The sequence below is a fragment of the Macaca nemestrina genome, chromosome 11 (genome assembly GCF_043159975.1).
Source record: "Macaca nemestrina isolate mMacNem1 chromosome 11, mMacNem.hap1, whole genome shotgun sequence".
Lineage (NCBI taxonomy): Eukaryota > Metazoa > Chordata > Mammalia > Primates > Cercopithecidae > Macaca > Macaca nemestrina.
In genome coordinates this window covers 88,811,018-88,815,689 of record NC_092135.1, presented here as the reverse complement: position 1 = coordinate 88,815,689, position 4,672 = coordinate 88,811,018, and positions in this window count along the sequence as shown.

Below are 4,672 nucleotides of genomic sequence, written 5' to 3'. Positions count from 1 at the left end.
AGGTGGGTGGATCACGAGGTCAGGAGATCGAGACCATCCTGGCCAACACGGTGAAACCCAGTCTCTACTAAAAATACAAAAAAATTAGCCAGGCGTGGTGGCAGGCACCTGTAGTCCCAGCTACTCGGGAAGCTGAGGCAGGAGAATCGCTTGAACTGGGAGGCGGAGGTTGCAGTGAGCTGAGATCGCAACACTGCACTCCAACCTGGGCAACACAGCAAGACTCTGTCTCAAAAAAAAAAAAAATCTTGCTTGTTCTCACTTCAGAGTACTAGAATGACAGAAGGCAGAGAAAGGAGAAGAAAAACTACTGGAAGAAACATTAATCTATATATCCAATAAACTCAACAAACTCCAATTAGAATAAATACAAAGAAATCCATACCTAGACACATTGTAATCGAAATATTAAAAGTCAAAGATAGAGAAACTCTGGAAAATTATATGAGAAAACAACTTAATCGCATGCAAGAGAATCCTGATAAGATAACCAGCTGACTTCCCATTATAAACAATGGAGGCCAGAGGCAAGGAATGACATATTTAAAGTGCTAAAAATAAAAAAATAAAAATTCCATCAAGAATCTTATATCCAGCATGCCTATCTTTCGAAAATAAAGGCAAAATAAAGATACTCCCAGATAAACAAGTGAATTCATTGCTAGCAGGCTTGCTTTGTGAGAAAGCTAATTAGGTAATTATAATATACAATATAATTGCATATTTCTTTTCCTTTCTTCTCCTAAAATGATTTAAAAATCAATTGTGTGAAACTTAGAAACAGAAACATAAAAATCCTCAATGAAATACCAGCAAATAAAATCCAGTGACATACAAGAAGGATTATACCCCATGACCAGGTGGGATTTACTTCAGGAATGATTGGGTTAACATTTGAAAATCAATTAATGTAATATACCATATCAACAGGATGAAAGACAAAAATCAAACAAGTATCTCAATAGATGCATAAAAAGCATTTGATAAAATCAACATTCTTTAATTATAAAAGCACTCAACAAATTAGGAATAGAAGGGAATTTTTTCAATTTGATAAAAGGCATCTAGAAAAACCCATAGCTCACTCATCATATTAAAATTAGGAAAGATACAAGGGTGTCCACACTTGCCTTTTACATATGATATTGTCCTGGAGGTTCTAGACATCTGGATTGCAAAGGAAGAAGGGAAACAACCTCTATTTGCAGATCATTTGTTCTTTTTTTTTTTTTTTTTTTTTGAGACGGAGTCTCACTCTGTCGCCCAGGCTGGAGTGCAGTGGGGGGATCTCGGCTTACTGCAAACTCCGCCTTCCGATTCCTACCATTCTCCTGCCTCAGCCTCCCAAGTAGCTGGGACTACAGGTGCCCGCCACCACACCCAGCTAATTTTTTGTATTTTTAGTAGAGATGGGGTTTCACCGTGTTGGCCAGGATGGTCTCAATCTCCTGACCTTATGATCCACCCACCTCCACCCCCCAAAGTGCTGGGATTACAGACATGAGCCACCGTGCCTGGCCGATTATTTGATCTTAAATGTGAAAAATCTTACAGAATCTATTAAAAGAGGATGAGAATTAACAAAGAAGTTTAATAGGTACATCATTCCAGTAGTTCCTTGTCACAAACTGGGTATCCAACAATTCAATTCAATTCAATTCTGACACTAACTACCTAGAATTAGTGCAGATGCCACAAGTTAAGAGCTCAATCCCATAATACTACCTTCATTTTTAGATATCAACCCCAAATGGGGTCCTAGGGTACCCACATTTCTGCCAGCCAACTAAAAATTTGGAGGTTCCTATGACCAGTCTCCCCTCATGCTTGATAATTTGCTAGAACTAGTCACAAAATTCAGGAGTGCTGTACTTACAATTACAGTTTTATTATAAAAGATACAACTCAGGAACAGTCAAATGGAGGAGATGCATAGGACATCTCCTATGCATGGTATGTGAATGGGAGTATAGGACTTTCATGTCCTCTCCAGGAACAAAAGTCTCCTGGTACACCAATGCATTCTCAAATTCAGAAGCTCCCCAAACCTCATTTTTCAAGGTTTTACTGGGGCTTCATTTTGTAGGCATGATTGATTAAATCATTGGCCACATGACTGAATTAAATCTCTAGTGCCCCTCCCCTTCCCAGAGGTTGAAGCATGGGGCTGAAAGTCCTAACCCTCTAATCATGTCCTGACCAGCCCTTTCCTTGAAACTGAGTGTCCACCATGAGTTACCTTGTTAGCATAAACTCAGGTATAGTTAGGAATAATGAAAGAACTCCTATAACTAAGGAAATCCCAAGAACTTTTGAGCTCTGTACCAGGAACCAGGGGCAAAGACCAAACATATTTTTTATTATACTACAGGTAAGGAATTCATTAAAAAAAAACTACTAGAATTAATAGACAAGTTTAGTAGGGTTGCAGGATACAAGATCAATATACAAAAATCAGTTGTATTTTTATACACTAGCAATGAACAATCTGAAAATAAAATTAAGGAAACGATTTCATTACAATTTCATCAATAATGATAAAATACTTAGGTATAAGTTTAACAAAATTAAGTGTATGGCTTGTACACAGAAAACTACAAAATATTTTTGAAAGAAACTAAAGATCTAAATAAATGTAAAGACACATCACTTTCATGGATCAGAAGACTTATTGTTGTTAAAATGGCGAAACTCTCCAAATTTTCTACAGATTCAATGCAATTCTTATTAATATCCCAACTGGTTTTTTTGCCTACATTGACAAGCTAGTCCTAAAATTCAGAAATTCAAGAGACCCAGAATAGCCAAAGCAATCTTAAGAAGAGCAAAGTTGGGGTCAGGCATGGTGGCTCATGCCTGTAATCTCAGCACTTTGGGAGGCTGAGGCAGGTGGATCACCTGAGGTCAGGAGTTTGAGACCAACCTGACTAACATGGTGAAACCCCGTCTCTACTGAATACAAAAATTAGCTGAGTGTGGTGGCACATGCCTGTAATCCCAGCTACTTGGGAGGCTTAGGCAGGAGAATCATTTGAACCCACGAGGTGGAGGGAGGTTGCAGTGAGCCAAGATTGTGCCATTGCACTCCAGCCTGGGCTACAAGAGCAAAAACTCTGTCAAAAAAAAAAAAAAAAAGAACAAAATTGGAGGAGTCACACTTCTTGATTTCAAAACATACTACAAAGCTTCAGTAATAAAGACAGTATGGCATAAGGATAGAAATATGGATCAGTGGAATAGAAGTGAGAGCCCAGAAATAAACCCTTACATGGTCAATTCATTTTTGACAGCATGCCAAGACAATTCAATGGAGGAAAGAACAGACTTTTTAACAAACATTATGGAAACAACTAGCTATCCATCCAAATACAAAATAAAGAAATTGGACTCCTAACTCACACCATATTAATAGCAAGGAATTACCTTGCCTTGATATTTTTGAAAATGCTATGTATGTTGGCAAAAGAAACAATTTGCACCTCAAACACATTTTGTGAATGAGCAATTTTTTTAGTTTTTGGCATCCCTGAGAAGTGCTAACATTATCCAATGTAAGTAACACTGGGCCAATTCTTTGGCTTTTTTTTTTTTTTTTTTTGAGACTGAGTCTTACTCTGTCACCTAGGCTGGAGTGCAGTGGTGCAATCTTGGGTCACTGCAACCTCTGCCTCCCAGGTTCAAGCGATTCTCCTGCCTCAGCCTCCTGAGTAGCTGGGATTACAGGTGCACACCACCACACCGGGCTAATTTTTTTTTGTATTTTTAGTAGAGACAGGGTGTCACCATGTTGGTCAGGCTGGTCTTGAACTCCTGACCTTGTGATCTGCCTGCCTTGGCCTCCCAAAGTGCTGGGATTGCAGGTGTGAGCCACCGCACCTGGCAATTCTTTGACTTCTATAGGCTCTTCATCTTGTGTGTGAATAGAAGTAGGCACCCTAGATAATCTCTGTGATCTCCTCTTGTTCCAAATTGTTGCAACTAGCACCTTTGTATGCTGGTCATCATTCTGAGAAATGAGCCAACAGGAGAACTGGGGGGTGTTAGAATCACCTAAGGGAACATATTAGAAACAGATATACTAGGTCTCACATCCCCAAATTCTAGTTGGGTGGGTAGGCCTTAGAAATTGGCATTTTAGAGGAGCATGCCACACAGTCAAGAAACACTGTCAGACATCCTTGGAAACCAGCCACCCCTAGAAATCAGGGACCCTTTTTCTCTCTTGTGCCTAAAAAGGTAAGATAGACCTCCCCATTGGCGTCTATTATTTCCATGTCCAACCTGTCTTAGCTAAACCTCTTTCTTTTAATCTTTTAAAAAGTTAGTTAGTATCTCCATCAATTTGCTTCTCTTTATATGCCAAATACATGGAGTGCATGGTTGGAATATTAAAAGATCCTGCTAATTCCACTTAAGCCATATGGGCATTACTGATCAAAGAATAGCTGCAATTTCAGTTTTCACCTTTGGGAGTCACAGGAGATCAGGGAGGTGATGTGATATGTCACCTAGGTTTACAAATCTGTTATATGATGCTGCAATTCTGTTCCTTCTGGATAGAAATTTGACTCTGAGGAAGCATGGCACTTTGGAAAGAGGTGTCATAAAAAGAGTTAAAAGGAAGTAAGGAGAGATACCAGTGATAGTATTTCCAATGGCTAAAATAGCTTTC